Source organism: Scomber japonicus, chromosome 22, assembly GCF_027409825.1.
Source record: "Scomber japonicus isolate fScoJap1 chromosome 22, fScoJap1.pri, whole genome shotgun sequence".
NCBI lineage: Eukaryota > Metazoa > Chordata > Actinopteri > Scombriformes > Scombridae > Scomber > Scomber japonicus.
Window position 1 is genome coordinate 12,423,683 of NC_070599.1, and position 18,817 is coordinate 12,442,499.

The 18,817-nt window shown below is 42.1% G+C and overlaps 1 protein-coding gene across 2 annotated transcripts in view; it reads right to left on the minus strand.

The window, feature by feature from the left end:
* LOC128384288 (receptor-type tyrosine-protein phosphatase delta) overlaps positions 1-18,578 on the minus strand; it is a 135,278-nt gene extending 116,700 nt beyond the window's left edge. For both annotated transcript variants that reach the window (XM_053343839.1, XM_053343838.1), the window contains exon 1: positions 18,146-18,578. The gene's annotated coding sequence lies outside the window, so the exon portion shown is untranslated. The remainder of the gene's footprint in view (positions 1-18,145) is intronic.
* Between the last annotated feature and the right edge of the window lie 239 nt (positions 18,579-18,817).

The following is an 18,817-nucleotide window of genomic DNA, read 5'->3' on the forward strand; positions in this document are numbered from 1 at the left end:
ATCTGTGCCCCCTACTGCCCTCGCACTCCTCCTCCTGCCACCCAGTCTTTCTCCCTCTCAGTGCCCCACCAGGTCGGCCTACAGACAGCTAATAAAAGAAGCGGCCCTTGACTGTGAACAGCTGGGTTCCTGTGATCTAACTCGGCATGCGACTTGCTGGGGCTTTTTCTCTGTGAGCACATAGTAAAACACATAAGGATAGTACAAGAATGAAGGCGACAAATACGTAACACCTAGAGGATTGGAATACATTGAAAAAAAGGAGGAGCGTAAAAGAGAGTGAAGTGAGAGAACAGACATACTAGCATGCAATGGTAGGCCAGAGGAAAGGAGCTCAGTGGCTGTCTTGTCCCTGGATTTTCATGGCCTAACCAGCTAATCAATAGCACAGAGAAATACTATTTCAGCTGGCTCACTAAGGTCTCTGTACAGGAGAAATACTGAAAGTGCCAAGTCAGTTTTTCTGTTTGCTTTTTTCTTTTCTATAGCATGTGACAGCAGTATTTCTTTATATACAGGAAGTGATGTATCTCGTGCAGTGGTGAGTGTGCACCTACGCAGAAATCTGAGTTGGATATTAGTGCAAATGCAGTGAATGGGAGCAGCTTAAGTATGTCATTGATATTAACATGAAAAAGCTCCACTTTTTATAGCACTGACAGCACTGCATCAAGACTTTCAGAAAACAGAAGTAGTTGTTTTGAAATGATTAAATCGTATCAACCAGACTGAAAAAGTACCCAAAATAGCCATCTCAAGTAAGGGCTGGTATTCTGTGAGGATTATTTTAGATATTGACCCTGCTTTGAAACTAAATTCTTTTGGTCCTCTGGGACAGCTTTGATGCATCTTTGGGAGTGCAGAAGCTGCTGGGAATGGACGAGGTCCTCCCTTTGCCGCTGTTGGCATTCCAGTCTCGAAAGAGATGTGAGAGTGGCACCGTTACTCTAAAACAAGCACTCCAGACGGGGACATGAGCAGGGGCTGTGATGTGAGGGAAGCTTATAATGTGGCAGACTTAAATAGCTGTGCATATGACCCGTCATGCCTGACCTGCGTTCTCTTATCACACTGCTGTTCCATGGATATCTTTTCTAATTTTGAGCGTGTGTGCATGTGGGTGTGTGGACAAGCATGTGTGTGTAGTGGGGAAGTTGGTGAGTATGAAAGACGACTCCAGATGCTCCCAGCTGGCTGTTGCCCAGTGAGGCTAATACACTTCTGCCTGCCTAATTAGAGCACACACTCACACACACATGCACAGTCGACCCCTCCTCACCACTCATGTCCCGCTGTTTCAATGGGTTTATGGTAGGAAGAACATATGCCCCCCCTGTGTTTTATACAGGACACACATGCAGACAGCTAAACAAACAACCAGGGGCTTAATTACCTCATAAGGGAGGCCAGGGGTGAAGGCTGCTGATGAGTCACAGTAGCTTAATGTAAAAAGATGTGCAATGTAACACAGTAAAATGCAAGGCTATTCTGTAAATGCAAACAAAAAACTATTCAGCAAAAATCATCTGTGATAGCAAAAAGTGTGGGAGTCTGACGAGCTCTCGATATCTCAGTTGCTCAGCTGCAAGCACAAGACCATACTTAAATTGTTTCAGTATGGGGTTTAAGTTAGTTCTGATAGAAAGACTTCAAAACAGACCCCTCCATCTATATAAAATCATAGTTTCCCATGAACTGTAACACAAGTTGATTCAGAATGCCATATGGACATCTGTATACTTGCCATGCTGACCCTTTCTTTAGGCTGTAGAACAGCAACAGCACTCCCTCACATCGTGTCAGACATTTCCTGCCAGCCTGTCAGTGTTTGGCTGTGTGTGCAAGCTTGTCTTTCTTTTTTTTCTCCCATTTTTCCTTTGTCTTGTTGGCGCAAACACATAAAACAGCACTATAAAACAACTCATACCATCTGCAGGCAGAAATCAGTTTCTAGTTAAACCGTGGTTCACATAATTATCTTAAATATCACAGCCCTACTTTGTCTTATTTTTTTACTTTGTTTTTTTTACTTGCACATCTGTATCAAGTTTTTCCACTGAGCCATTTGTTAAACCTATTCCTAACACAAATCATTCTCAAATAAACAAACCGTAAATGTGCTTTACCTGACATGTTAAAGAGAGAGGACTACAATACAGACATAACTACTCAATAGGGCATTGAAGCAGCATTTCAAATACAGCTTGTCAATGTTTAAACATCAGATTGCAAGTCATGTTTGACCACAAAGCAAGGTCTAAAAGGGTAAATGATAGCCTCATAACAACACACACAGAAGCGGTGCCAAATGAAGACATGGAGGGAGGGGTCGGCTCAGGGCAGTGGAGTAACAGAGAAAGAGATCCCAAGGTCAGTGTTCTGGAGCCTACTGCAGACGAGGGAAGAGAGATGGTGTGGACAGATGTCAAAAGTGATAAGCGTCAGGCCTGACAAGCTCCAGCTTGGCTATCAGTTACTACTCTGAGCCTAGGGTCGGGCCGGTGCCAAGACAATGCCAACGCCTCTCTGTGACGATCAGTGCCTCCGGAGGTTGTGCAAAATGGCTGCCGCCATGCCAACACATTATTGCGAGTCACTGGCTCTGCATTTTTTTTTTTCTCAAAGGAAGTGCCATCTGTGAGTGACAGCGGGGCCTCAGCCATTTATTTTGAATGCAGTAAACAAAGCTGCCATTTTTGCATTTGGAGGGTCTAAATGCTTGCATACTACCACCAGAAAGCCTGTTTGTTGTCACGAGAGATATTAAGTGCATTGTGATGTATATCCTTTCTCTATCTCCATTTATCTAGTTGACTCCATGCTCTGTTTTAAGCATCACTCAAGCAGCAGGACAAAATAAATCCTCATTTTCACATTTTGAAAGCAGGCTGGACAAAAATCCAATACTCAGGAGAGTGCTTGGTCTTGCTTTAAGCATAATAGCTCACCAGAAGAGAAGGGGTGCATTGGGAAATAAATCAATATCTGGCCATTTACTATCATATTCTGTGGTCATTGATGATCTGTCAAACCATTTATTTCAGAGTCTGAACTGCACACCAAAATCATTTCAAAGAACTTTCTCTACATCCAAAACAAATAATGAATAACTCGCAAATCGATACAGTGTGCTTTATTGAGCTCACATGCTTGACTAGATTCTGGCACCTGGCCCAATTGTTTTCCATTTGCCAGATATCCTCTTTTCCCTCCTTTGTTCTGTTCTGTATTAGGCTAAATAATTGCGAAAGGCAGTGGCCTCGAATGATGTGGGTACAGAGTGCATTTGAAATGAGCCGTAGTTGGAAGCCGTTGTTTTTAGGTACAGCAAAAGTCGGTTGCACCATCGCAGTTTCCAGACAAGAAAAACAAAGTCATTTTTAGCAGAGTGATTTGACTGCTGAATATATAGAAGCTCAGCAGTGTGAATCAAAAACATCCGGTACCCTTGATCAGCGCATTTGAAAGAGCCTTTGGTTTCTCAATGCAATAGGCGCTGGCAGTGCCACATTGACCCGGGGTACACCCTGCTGTTCTACTGAGTGGGGCTGAATAAAATCATCGCAGGCAGACTGAGAGCCTGCCAGGGTAGGGTCAACTGCTCTGACCCCCACTGGGAGGCCAGGCCCCATCTTCCTGAAAAAACACTACCAAGAAAGCGCCTGTATCAGCAGGACGCTAACAGAATCACTGGAGGAGAGGTTCCGCCAAGACGTTTGACTGACAGGCAAACTAGCATTTTGTGCAGTATTTGACAGAGACGCATACCCAGCTCTTTGAGGAGGTCTACTTTCAAAGAGAATTGGTCGCAGTCCAAATCAGTTAGCATGTGCTGCAGAGTGTATAAGAGATATAACACCTTGAAATAAATGAAGGATGTGAGAGACAAAAATGGGAAAGGTGGGTTGCCTTATTTCAAGTTAAGATAAACATTATGACTCCCAGTTACTATAGAGTATGCTGTACAACAGTGGAGTTAAGTGCAAAGATGAAACGTCTTTCATTTCCTCCCCTTCCTCTCACCTAGGTGAAACTGGGGCATTCCTGTCTGCCTAAGCATGAATGAGCAACTACCAATCCACACTGACCCACTCAATTCCACTATCTAAGGGTTCCTCTTGGGTCATGGCCTCAGTGTCAGTTGCCAGTGGACGAGAAAGGCATATTGATTACCAATAAACTCATTAAGAACTAAGAGGACTTTCTGCGCAGAAACAACAATTTGTTTCTGTCAAAACAAGAGCTTAGCAGTCAGATTGCTTTCACCGTTTCAGTTTACTCTTTTGCCCTTTTGAACTGATTGTTTTGCAAATGAATATGGCTCTGTGCCATATCAAATATTTGAATATCAGCTGTCCCTAACTATATTTAAACCTGAAGTCAGACAATTAAGTTAATGTGAATAATGTAGTGGCTTCACAGCTCTGATAATAAAATGTCCATAATTGTGATTGCACTAAACTTGGGATACTGGCCATTATTTTACAGAATGAGCAACTGATAATAAATGTCATATATCTGCTCCTCTTGTGTTGTGCATCTGCTATCCCTGGTGTTAGCCGGCAGATGACCATATCAACCCCCCCCCCCCCCCCCCTCCTGCATCCACAGATGATGTTTAACGATGAATGATGAAAATTAAAATGCCATTTACTTTTCATGTTTATGGACGCATGTGGCCTATAAATTTATTCAGGTTATTTCTACTTTCTACACAATGATTTATATTTAGGGACAGTTTTATTTTGTTCGTCTCTGGCAGAGAAGTTACAAATTGCATTTCTGGCTTGATATAGCCATTTTGTGTCTGCCTTTAAATCACTGTTTGGGGAATCCTGTTTGCTGTACTCGGAATGCCTGGAATTAAACTTTCCCAACATATCAATGATAAACTACCAAGTCATTGCCCCTTTGCACCCACTATGACGCCGCTGCTCTTCAGGCCCTGGAAAGGATGTGCCTGAAGATCGAGATACCACAGAGGACGTAGATGACTACTGTTATCGCTGCTCTACCATTAATAAGATCGCCCAGTGGCTTGTGTCCTGAGGTTTGCTGGTCTGTGTTATCATGCTTCGGGACAATCTAAAATGAAACAGCACTGAAAATATGGCGGCACTGTGACAGGGTGTAAAAATGGGAAGAAATGTGATGGGCCATGGTGTCAGCGTGGTTAATCGAAAATAATGGCCAGCAATTTATAGTTGCCGTCCTGACCAGCACTGGATGTACTGATGCAGGAGATCGAATTTTAATGTGTACATTCCATCACTTCATACAGGCCACTGATGTTTAGGGCCTCGGCCAAACAGCACATGAATCTATGGACGGAGGTTATCATAGAGCAGTAATAAACTGGGAAACAGTCTAAAAACAGCACTCTGTCTGCCATGTTTGTGTGTTCATGCTATTTTGTGTGTGTGTGTATGCCAGTGCATGTTATAGAAGCTTGTTCAATATTAGGCTGCTTTGGCAATCATCTGATTTCCACCTGCAGTCATTGTAATACATAGACAGAAAAAAGAGGGAGAAGGTAAGCTTGTGGGAGATGCAAATGAAGGCCACCTGCTGTGTTGTTGACACCCTGGGGAACCATGAGACCCATCAATATTTTTCCTCATTTGACAAGAGTCCATCTAATCTCTCTCCATGCCTCATTCCTCTTAACTGTGCAGATCATTTGAAATGGATCCTGGGAAAAAATAAGTCCAGATGCTTATACGGCCTCATGGTGCTTAGAAATGCAGCATTGGTTTTTGCTGTCATTTAAACTATTACAGTGCTGGAATAACCTAAATAACTGCCAAGAGGAACAGATCAAATCAACTGTATTACTAATGAAGGGGTGGAGGATGCGGATTTGGACAAAGAAGTGGTCTGTTATTGCCAAAACTTAAAAGAAGGTTTAGTATATGCACATATTTTATCCACGGCACTTGTAAATCTCATGTCCCAACTGGAACCTAGCATTCAGATAGACAGTGAGCCGGGGTTTAACCTGCTTTGGAGGTTGAGTTCTTTTGAGGTTGGTTCATCATGTCACCTGGTTGTGTGAACCAAGGGACAAGTTTTGGAAGTTTTACGTGTGGGAAAGTTGTTAATTAAATCAAACACTTGCAGTAATTGAACAGTAATAGTAGCAGTAATTTACTTAAACACTAGAACTGCTCGGGTTCGCTACAGGTAAAATATACCTATCCACCTGGCTATGGCATTCCAAATATTAACAAATGTAGGTATTAAGACACTGTCTTCACAAAGGAATGTCTAAAGTCATGAAATGAGTTTGTTCACCTGTGTTTTGGTCCTGTTATTTTATAATCTAAGTATCTTTAAGAACACTAATTGCTTTGTATGGCTGTCAGTATAAATCAGTTTAAAATGACACTAAAAATGGATTAGATTAGACTAGATACACCAACAGAGTAAGAAAATGGGTAAATAGCCTATACATAATAAATGGTGCCATGGCAAAACAAAAATGAATGAATAATGAATTAACTAAAAATAACTTTTCCCACACACACTCACAGACATACAGACATTCTGCACCTTGACTGTGCATTTTCCACACACAGCTTTCCTACACTTCAGGCACTTGGCAAAGGTGTTTTTCGCAGGTCATTCTCCTTTGTTCTTTTCATAATTCAATTATGACTTGACGTAGTTGTCAGATTACACACTTCAATGAATGCTGTTGCCTAGAAACTTAAAATGTTTAAACATTAACGACAGTATGTGGAAATAAATGTTCACGGGTACATTTTAACTGGTGGGCGTTACATGTATGCCTGTGTTTTTTAATCTAGAGTCATCTTGACTGTTTTTAACAATGAGGAGTGCTTAACACAATTATTTAGGTAAACTCAAAGACTGGGAGATATGAATGTTTTATTCAATTAAAAACTGTCACAGGTAAATACTGGTTCCAGCATTAATCTCTATTGCATACCACTCAATAGACCAACAATATATCTAATTATTCTCCCACATATTGCAAACCAAGCATCATAAATCTATTTGTGCACGGGTACATAGAGATGGAAAAAGTAATGACTGAGTGATCGACGGACTGACTTGAATTTGATTCTAATGCACATGTCTTGTTTCATGCGGAAAAAGAAAAAAACAAAAGGCAGTCATTGGGATGGGAAGGAGGTCGATTGCACTTCAAGTTGCGATCTATTCTGTTAGCTGATGAGCTGCACTTAACCAAGACATTAGAGAGCCTTTGCTTTTGTGACTATGACTACCAGGAAGGGATGTAAGTGTTTGCTGTCCCTGTCCCTATGTTTGCAGGGGGCATACAATGGTTATAGGATGGCTAGGATGGGAATTTTCATTATGGTCATAATGCTCTGTGGGAACTAGTGGCATAGGCCACAGTATTAGTATGTGATCTAAGTTACTTGTGTGCCATATAGAAGTGAGCAGAGCACAGTTTGACTAATCAGGAAATCAGTTTGGTTTGTGTATTTACAAGAGCTTCTGATCAGCAGGTCTGCATTGAAATACAGAAATTATACATCGGCTGTGACTCATACTCCTCAATGTAAGATATTTTATTAAACTCATTAAGCTCAGACTGTATTGTCACTTCCCTCAGCTCAGCACACAAACACCAAATAACCTCCTATTGGGCATAAAAGGTAGAAATCAGCTGCATACAATTTTCCTTTTACATCGAGTCATTTTCTGCAGTTCATTCCTGACGTCAGTGCTCTTGATGAAGACAGCGTATCTCACCAATGCTGAGTTCTGCACAGCTAGTCTAAAGATTTTATTTCACTGCTTCCACAGCTTGCCTTATTTCACTATGGCTTAATGAGAGTCGTTTGGAATAATAGGCTTCCATTGAACTGAGGCATCTGCATCTACACAGCTCTAAATGAGTGAGCTAATTTCCAAAGATAATCACCTCTCCTGCTGTGTTTTTATGTAGAGATGCTGTAGATTTTTAGCCTCGGATTTAATGAAGTCAAAAATTACCTCCAATCCTCCGGTAAGGTCTATGAATGCTGAATGTGTCACTGATATTTGCCTTTAAATCATAAAAGAAACGGTGTTAACTTCACAAACATTGCAATTTGCAAAATTACTTCACCATCCAGGAAAAATATGAATATATTATATTTTAAAATCTGGAATCCTAGATCATTTTTTATTAGTTTTTCATCACAGAAAAAGTTGTTTTTACACCTCTAATGAACCCAGCATTGTGTCACAAGTGAACCGGCCAGTCTGCAATTACATGTTGTAATTTTATGTCCATTAGCAATACTAAAATATGTCCAAATCTAATGTGTGTAAGTTTTCACCCTAAAATTATATGATGAACATCTGTTCGAGATGAACAGCAGGCAAACATTTAAATGTATTATTTTAGGTCGAATGAGGTGTCCTTCAATTCTGCTGCTATAAAGGATTCTGGTGTAAAGGGCCTACTGATGGCTGCTATCAGATCCATTAGCTCAGCAAATAATCATCAAAACTTTCTTACTGCAAAGGAATCCTTGGCTTCACTCACTGCTTGAAATATCCCTCGATGTGTGCTACAGAGAAATTTGGACTGGCCCGACTGAAGCACTTCATACCGCTGTAGACACATGAAAAGAACTACAAACGCTTTTTACATGTTTCCAAGAGCAAACAAGTGAGATTTCTTAGGATGCCTGGGTAATGAAGTCCACTGGGACATGCAGAGACACAATTAAAGGATGGAGTGAGCTTGCTTTTTTCACTGTCTCTTCTTTCTCCCGTTGCACTGTCTCTTGTCTAGTCCCTGTGTGTATGAGAGCGTTATCACTGATGACACAGAAGCTGTGGCGTCATGCAGTCACTGCAGATGGCAGATATGAAAAAAAAAAGCGACAGGAAGGGAAGAATCACTTACAAACGGCGTAGGCCATTTTGACAGAGAAAAAACCCTGGCTTGTCAGACCAAATGGGAAAGGTCACAAACTGTGACAATGTAGTAATGTCACATTCACTGAACTACACTCTCCTTTATTTAACTTCCCACTTTTCCGTCAAGTAACTTAAAAAAAAGAAAAAAAAAGGTCATGCCCTTTTATTTCTCCAAAGGTTGCACTAGAGGCAACCACAAGCAAGGGAAACTGAGCTGTTTATCACATTTGCTGTGTATGCATGCAGTTTGACAGGAGAGATGCTGTCAGTAATTTGGCAACATTTACAGCACATTTACTTCTCCCCTCCCAGCTCTGTTAGAGTGGCCATTGCAAAAGTATAGAATATGAAAGAAAGAGCAGCAACGGTTAATTCCCTGGTGCAGTAATATGCAGGCTGGCAGTCCAAGCAGAGGAGCAAGACAAAAATATGGCTAGCAGCAACAGTGCAGGGCATCCTCCTCACAGCTTTGTGTTTAGCTTATCACAATAGACGGTTGGGAAGGTTTCCAAATAACGACAGAGGGTGGGAAGATGGGACAGAGAGAGAGAGAGCAGAAGGAAAGGGAAGGAAGGGATTGCATTGTAATGTGTTTTCATGTTTACCAAATGAACCTTTCAATAGACTGTGACACAAAGGAGACCAGTACTGTAAAACACACATACACACACTCTTCTTGGAGTGTCACAGGAATGGGAATAAAAAAAAAAAATCAGCTATGGCAAAAGGAAAATCCATTTGCAATTTTAAAAGCTTGAAGGGTGACGGCCAGCATCAACAGCTAAATTGCCATCTATCTACACTTTTGATGCATATTAGCTTTCTGTCTGAGTTAATACCGCTGTAATTGACACCTTTTTCCTTGTCTAGACCTGAGGCAAGCCATCCAATATGGCTGACACGTAGAGTTAGTAGGCCATGTCACAGTATATCTAAATCTCAGTTTTAACAATTGCTATGATGTTGGGATTTGAATAGACTTGTCTCTCCTGAGGTGCTTTCAAACTATCCATTTGTATTTAAGTGGCTCTTGATGTACTTAGAAGAGTATGTGTAATGTCTTCCCTGTATTCCCCTTGTTTGTTTTGTTGCTATGCATGTTTTTCACTCTCCTCCAGATACCTGCATCTCAACTCCAAGTCCCTCTAATCATGTGTATATTTATGTCTATGTGTCTGTTAGCAACCCCTTATCCACCATCCACTGATGTAATCCCCCCCCCCCCTATCTTTCTCTGACACTCCATACCTGTACACAGTCACGCATGCACAACATATTGTCATTCCATTTTCAATCAACCCTCACATTAGCCTTTGCTGTCTAGGATTTGGTCTCTTGGGTTATTTGTTGGGTTACGTCGGGGTAACCCAAGGAGCGTGTTATGTTAAACTTTCACAGATTGGTAAAAGGAGAAGGCCGTATCCAAGCATTCCAATTCCAAGAAACTTTCCCTTTCTCACTGTCAAATGCGCACTCAAGACATGACGGTGTCCAGTTACAGAAAACTCTCCTGGAATGTTTCTTTAGGGTAGATCGACAGGAGAACACATGCAAGGACAAGGTAGTGCTAGGTGGAGGATTAAGTGTGGCGGCTTGGGTTACACTGCCCTACACCTGACATGGACTTCCCTTGAACAGCATGAGAAATTCAGTGGAAAATCTTTGTATTAGAGGTCACCTAAATTCTAGTTTACTGTATAGCCTGTGAGTTTTGGGGGATTACATGGATGGTTTATGGTGTCCTCTGAAGTTTGCACCCGTAGAATTTGTATCTGGATGTTGAGGCAGGTCATTGTAAATACTCATGATTACGCCAGTGAGTTGAATGGCAGTATGACACGGCCAATTTCTCTCCCTCTGAACTCTCATGACTTGACGAGTGGAGCAGTTCATCTCTTCGTCACATGGCCGATTTCACGCTGTGGCAAATCGCAAACATTAAATTATCATGATGCGGATCTGCATTACATGTGGAGTTATGAATAACTTGGTGACTTCATGGGATTTGGTATGTGTAGCTTATTTATGCTAGCTATAACTCTGAGCTATTTGTGGTATCTTGATCCATTCTGCATGAACTTCATTTTAGAGTAACCCAAGTCTGCTAAAGAGCTCTGGCTAAAACGGCCTCTCTATGTTTAACTGTTGCCATGTCATGTCCCAGTAGATTTGCCTATACACAGGTCCAAATATAGTTAATTCTCAAGTGGGTTCACGGGGCCGTAAAAGTTAGCGGATACAGATGCCTCATTGCCTTATTTGCTGATTTGTATGACTGGTGCTACGCTGCTGTGCTTTTCTAATAATTTGATGCTAAACGTAAATGAATAAGACTTTAGGGAAATGGTTGTTTTAAAAACCGCCTTAGCAGCCAGCCCACTGGTATTATTCTATAAATACAGTGGTAGGGTCATGTGCGCCATAGTGTTCTAGCCTGACTAAATATAAACAAGGGCTGTCTGAGCAGTGTTATCTATAACAGCGTGATGCAACTCTACGAAACCCCTCTGAAATAGTTCCTAAAATATACATGAAAAGGGAATGGAAAGATATACCCGTTCTTCTGTGTCGGCTGTTTGAAGACACAAGCACAACCTTCATCTGTCATCCCTAAAATATCACGAGGAAATAAAGGAAGGAAGGAAGAAAGGAAGAAACGCTGAATGAAAAAGACAAAGACGACCTAAGCGTTGAATTGAGTCAGCATTGCTCGCACCTCTTGAAGCACATCTGTATGAGCAACATTACTTTTTTTGCATGATGAGAAAAATGACAAAATACAAAAAAAAAAGTTTCCTTTCAGGTCTTGGCAGGTTTGAAATAGGCAGGACAAGGAAGCACTGCAACTCACATTAATGTCTAATACTCGCTCATTTCTTTCCCACACAGAGCTTTGTATTCCCCCCGGGCTACCATTTGCTTTGCAAAATGCATGCATGAAATTCTTGAGACCAGCCTCCCCACGAGAGTCTAAATAATAGATTACCAACACAGCATCCAGCCTGCGCTATAACTTCAGCCCCAACTGTCAGGCCTCATTAGCGAGGGAAGTGTAAAAGATAGCCAGCTGCTAGCCCAGGTGACGGCACTCAGCTCTGGCCTTTGGCAGTAGTGGCCCACCCTAAAGAGAATATACGGCGTCTCTCTTCGTGCAGTTCATCTTGTAATCCGCCTTAAAGCTGCTAAGCTTCCGTTGATGGCAAATGAATGGAGACCAATGGCAGAAAAGATGGAGACAGAGGGTGAAAGTTTCAGTGAGCAGCAGAGGGAGGAAAGAAAAAGACCAAAATGTGAGAGATTCATCAGTGGGGAATGACAGAAGGAAAGGCGGTTAGTTTGGACCGTCTGGTCAGAACCAGAGGTGACCTAAGCCATTTTCATCCACTGATTGTCCCCCTTCCTCCCTCCTTCTGCCCCTCCCTCCGTCTCCATTCACTCTCTTCTCTGTAGCTCTATCTCTCCCGCCCTCTCTCTCCATGTCCGCTTCCAAATGGCAGTCATTATACCGGACATGAAAAGTCATTTTAGTTCCGCCTGGCTTCTTCAAAGCAGCTAGCTATAATTGCAGATTGAGTAGAGAGAGACTGCCGGGGTTACACAGAATTTAAACATTGACTCCTAACCTTGCAGTGATGCAGGAATTTAAATTTGAATTCAAAATAGGGAAAGATGAATGAGGAATAATAAAGAATAAATATTTACACTATGTCAATGTTAATCTGTCCCAATTCCCTGCTTTTCTTTGCACTATATTTCTTGCTTTCCATGTGGGATATCCATACATGTTTAAACTTCTCTCTGTGGACATGTGGATACCAGACTCTGTGAGCAGATTGGAGGCACTGGATCCCATTACAACACGTACCACTTCAAGAATTATGGCACAAATTGGGGAAACACTTCCAAATTATGAAAAATCCATCCACTATTAAATGCATTCCTCATTCGTGAAATTGCTATGTGGCAATGTCACTGCACTTTTTAATGGAATTTTCTCCTCTTTGCCAGTTCCAATGTGAGTCTGGGAAATGCTAATGGACAAAAATATAAAAATGAATTTAAGATAAAAGTTAGGTCTTATTTTGGGTTTCTTTTATGCAATTAATTTTCTGCAGAGTTGCTGCAGTAACAAACACTGTTTGTTTTATCTATTCATAGGATTAGTTTCCCCATATTTATAGTCTTTCACCTCGCTGTGTGTGTCTGCATGTATCCTCGTGTGTGTGCGTGAGTGTTTGTGAGCTAGCGTGTGTTACAAATTCAGCCCCAAACCAGTTTACAGTCCCTGATGGTCATATACACGTTGCTCTTTCCCAGTTTACGAGCTAGCCACCAGTCTGAGCTAAGCACTGCTCCCTTGCACTTAACTCTTGCACCCTTCTATTTGGCACAGCAGGTAGTGTAATTGTTCTTGGAAAGAGCCTATCAACTAAAGGCTCAATTTTTGACTTCTCACCACAAAGACCTTTATCGTAACACCGCGTTTTTGCCCGGCTCCTGGCTCTAACCGCTGAGTGCCTCTGAACAATAGTATTTCAGCTAAGTCATTGCCTTTTGATGGAGGATGGAGGATGAAGGTGTGGGGGGATGAATGGGGAGGTGGTTAGATAGAGAATATAGACTGGAAAATATGTCTCCTGTGTGAGACCCTCCCCACCGTCCACTCCATTGCCCCCCAACTCATAAAACACAACCCCCACTGGCTCTCTTGCGAGTAGAAACAAATTCTAAAACTGTCATACTTTAATTGAAATTCCATCACTTGTGTGGCTGCTATTGTGGAATAATTTGATAAAGCTGTGTGACATGAATGCACAGAGCCGCCCGCCACTTCCATTTCTTCCTCCAGCTTTTATTTCCTCATTCCGCCAGTTATTCAAATGAACCTCAGTGGATTCTGCTCTCAGTCTCCCAAAAATTAAGATAAGAGAAAATGAGACAATGGGAAGGGCATAAAAAGAAATAATGTTTTGGGTTGCAACATAATCAGAGTGAAGTCCTAAAAAAATATCACCAAGCTACCTTTTTATACCTCTCAACGTCTTCTTGTTGTTACAGTTCCACATTTGAAATTGGGCTTATTATGTTTTACTCTACTTACTCTGTCTCTACTTTTCTTGTAATTAGTCCCAACTTTGCCAAACAGCAAATAGTGACAGGCTGTTAGTTGTGAGGTGTGTGGGGGGGTGGGTGGGGGTGTTGTCCAAAATGGAGGTCAAGGGCAGAATTCCAATCCTCTGCCAGTGCTGCTGACCCCTATCCAAATCCATACCAGCGTGCTCCCTCCCCCCTCTATGTCTTCACAACTGGCTACAGGCGTTTGGCATCCATCATATCTGCTGAAACCCAATCTGCAAGCAAAGGACAGCTGCGGCGGAAAAGCAGTCCTCCCTGTTTCTGACACATCGGTACTCTCCCCGTACGTAAAGCCTGGAGGCAAAGCCTAAAGGCGAAGCAGTCTACGTTGTACCCAGCGCTAAGATGAACCATGTTGGAAGTGACACTGTGCTTTGTGTGTTAGAGCACATGCAACAAATTTCACTGAAGGAGACACGTGTAGTGGAATCAGGATGAAAGGATGGGGAAGGCGGAGGGGAGAGGGAGGGGGGGCTGTTTTTTGTCATACTTTGCTTAAACGACAAACATCACACTGTAAGAAATGACAGACGGAGAAAACATGACACAAAAAGCAAGAATGAGAGTCAACAGGAAAGAACAAGCTCAGCTGTAGCCCTGTGCTCCTTCCACTGCCAAACAATATGTACGCCTCAGCTTTCTGCCCTGACGGGTGATGGACAGTAGAGGTGATTTTGCTTGGGCGTGAAAATAGGCTTATTATTATTCCAAACCAGTGGCAACTTGAATATCAATAAAAACTGCTAGCGTTCCCCTATGTGTAAAACCAATGCCCCGTAGCGGTGTTTTTTATCAAGCAACCCACCCTTGACGCTAGTTATGCAGTACCAAAGGTTACAGGAGGAAATGCTTGCCAAGTAAATAAGTGAGTGAAGCGATTGAATAGAGGGGAAAAACACAGCGGGACTGGGGCCAAAGTGAACCAAGGGTAAAGTCATGATCACTTCATTATGCTGCGGTGCAGCTCAGTGTTGTGCGAAATCAAACTGCTTTCTCATTTGTCACAATGCATCAAGCTTGCCTCTGTGAAGTGGTTTTGTAGTCGGCTGGAGGCCCCGGATGCACAAGCATTCTCACCGGTTGATTAACATGAAGAAAATAAAGTGCAAAATATACAAAACACATGCACATATACTCCTATATATTACACAGCACAACACACAGGCATACACCTTACTACCTTCTCATCTTCTCACCTATACTCAGCATCATTGCCATGACTTTTTTCCCCCCAATATGACCTTTACCAGTCAAACTTCCCCTGCATCCGCCAACCACCCATCCTGCCAGCTAGCCAGCCGGCCTGCCAGTCAGTGGGTAGTTGTTAAGGGCTGTTGCTGGCACAAAATAAGGTAGAATACACCCACTGGATTACAGAGGGCAGGCAGTGAGGGGGGGTGATTGCTAACAGACCTATTGGCACTCCATCTCCTCCAGTTCCAACACCACGGCGCCTGATAATTGTGGCCTCTGTGTTTACGTATCCATTTTTGTAATGTAAGTGTTGATTTCTCATTCCACACTCGTAATAGGGGCCCTGGCCTTGGAATTCCTGAAGTACTGCTCACACACAGGCACATGTGTACACACACAGAGACACACACACACTCACAGATAGGAAACAAACTTTTTTTTCTCACTCTCTTTTTTTCTACTCTTGAAAATAGACCAGTGAGTCAGAGCTGCTTGGCTGTGGTAAGACAATGGGGCTGTGAGGTGCAGGCACACTTGTTTTAAGAGGGCTTGGCTTTGTGCCGAAGACTTGGATAAGGACATATTCAAAGCTTCCGTAGTCCTTCAAGATGCCGCTGTTACATTATAATGTACTGCTGCCAATGAGCTTATGTCTATGAGCTTAACATTTAGACCACATGTGTAGTAGCACTCATAAAATCACTTAGCCAGGTGAGCGCGCATTGGAAAAAAATAATACCAATAAAAAGGACATCTGAAAGACATTGTTGACTTCTCTGTAGCATTCAGTCTTGGAAATATCCCGTTGTCCCTTCCAGACACTGTCAAAAATGTGGAATATGCTCTTTGAATGTGCTTCAGGAACAAAAAAAGGAAGAAAAAAGGTAAATCAGGAGGCACACAAAAAATGTCCTATCTCCCTTATAGGCTTTTTCTAAACCATTATATCATTTTTCAATATAATGGCTTGCATGCCATGGACTGTTTGTATCCTTCATACACATACACACACTGTGGATGACACAGAATAGCTTGGCTCCTTTCCCGTTTATCTCTTAAAAAACTGTAATAGACTATTACCTTTTCAAAATTTACATAAAGCTTTCTCACATATTATTTTGGGTGATTTAATAATGGAATTTGAGAGAAGATGGCAGCGTCAGTACCGTTTTTCCATGACTGAGACACTTGGCTCCTTTGGATAGTAGCACTTAAACTGAGCACCACCTTAGTACATATCCATTTTGTCTCCTCTTTTGAGCGCTGCTGTCGCAACAGCAAAATTGGAAATCGAATGTGTGGTGACAGCGTTAATTGCTCTCTGTCAAAATTGGGCAAGTGCTAATTGTTGGAGCCAGGAACTGTAAAACACATAAGACAGTGGAGGTGCTGGGGTGTGCCCCAACGGAGTGCTTACTGGCTGTAAACTGGGAATTGCTTGGACAAACATACATGGACACTGATTTGCATGCTTGAACACACACACACGCACACACACACACACACACACACTTACTGGCCGATTGAACACCTGAATAGCCTACTCCACCCTCAACCACTGCATTTTCATTTGGTTCAGACAGCAATGTGTCACAACAATTATGGTCAGACTTTAAAAGAATACACATCCAACATTCTTTCATCCAAGAATTTTTGCATCATGACGCTTCTTGACATGAATAACACACCACAAAATATCAATTTTCAACAAGCTGATGCACATCTAACCAGATACTTTGAGATTGTTGGGTCCATTTATGATAAAATGATGATATTTTATAGTCCTGAGCTTAAGTCATAGTTCCTGGCACTCCTCCTTCTCGGCCTGTAGGCCTTTTCTCCTGCATTCCCCTCACTGGCAGGAGAGAATGAGTCCCCTAGTGGCCCAACAGGCACACTGAGCACAGGTGGTGTACACAGCTCTACTGGAAATGAAGGTTCACTTTCACCTGATTGACAGATTGCTTGCGTGACAGACTGACTCTATGCCTTCCTTCTCGACTGACTGAGAGTTTTCTTATTTCTTTTTTTTTTTAAATACAGAAACTATGTGAGCTCTTTAAAAAAAACCCAGACAACTTTTTTTTTTATATTTCAAGCGCTCTAAAAATAAGACAGATAAGATGAGGGATCGCTGGAGAGTTGTGGTGGGAATGCACTTTGAAATTCTTCACAATCGACTCTGTCTGGCGAGGCTTCCACAACTTTAAAAAGGTTGCACTAAATGAACAGTATACAGCCCCAGCTTAAAGTGAGCTTAAAATAACACGCTTGAGTCGGTCGGTTTTTTGTTTTTGTCTTCTTCTTTTTTAATCAAATAAAGGAGAATAAATCAAATGCAGCGAATTATGAAGACAACCTTGATTTTAAAACTACCAAACATATTTCTTATGATATGCGGTTATAATTTAGCTATATAACAAATATCCAAAACGCTTTGGACACTGATCGCTTCTCTCCAACCCTCAACAGAAAAACAACACACCATAACAAAAATCCACCTGCACATTCATAAATGCAGTTATACTGTATGTGAAGGTTCATAATCAGTACAGAGTGTTAACCAGTGAATGGAGCTATTTAGTTTTAATTTATATCGAAGCCGTATTTCACACTGTAATGTGGCTGTGAAAGCGCTACTGTATCTCTTCCAGGCTGCGCGCGTACATAATAATAAACTGTGCGTAAAACAATTATTGACGCATAAATAAAACGGTCAGATCCCTGAATAAACCATCCAAGTATATAGCCCTATATACATTAGGAGAAATAAAGCAGTCGATATGTGTTTAGCTGGTCACGGCTATGTGTTTGAACCAACTTCATGAGGCTCCTCTCACACCTGAAATCACTGCGGCAGCGACTTCACTTCCAACTGTCACAATCTCCAAACTCACAGTAATCTTACCTTATCACCATTTTGCAGTCACTTTGAAACTCGGTCTCTCCTTTTTTCTTCTTCTTCGACAAAGAGAAGTCGAGAGTTTATTGAATTTTATTTTTTACATCCAGTAATGACAAGCCGAGTCCTTTTTAGAAATGAAATAACGTGAAGGAAAAAAAATCCGTCCTCAGGGGTTTTTCTTTTTTCTTCTTCGTCCTTTTTTCCCCCCCTTCTGTTTTGCTCTTATTTCGCTTCTTTCCTGGAGTTGTCCGGTAGTAACGATGTTCGGTGAGAGAGGACGTCAAACGCGCACGTAAAGCGCGTGTAATATATTCTCTGGTTTGGATCGTTCTGTGTTGTGCTCGTTAGATCTTCATTGAACTGAACGTGGCGAGACTGTGGTTGTGTTTGGAGAGTGCGGTGTGGCTGGGACACACAGCCTCCCTCGCTCTCCCCTTCTCTCTCTCTCCCTCTCTTTCTCTCTCTCCCTCCTTCCCTCTCTCTCTCTCTCACTCACTCTTTGTCTGTCTGTCTGTCTATCTGTCTGCCCCCCCACTCTCTCTCTCTCTCTCTTTTTCTCTCTCTTTCTCTCTTTGCCGAGACCGAGACCTGAGCACGGACTAAAACACCAGGCAGAGAAAAACAGGAGACTAAAGACATAGAGAGAGAGAGAGAGAGAGAGAGGGAGAGAGAGAG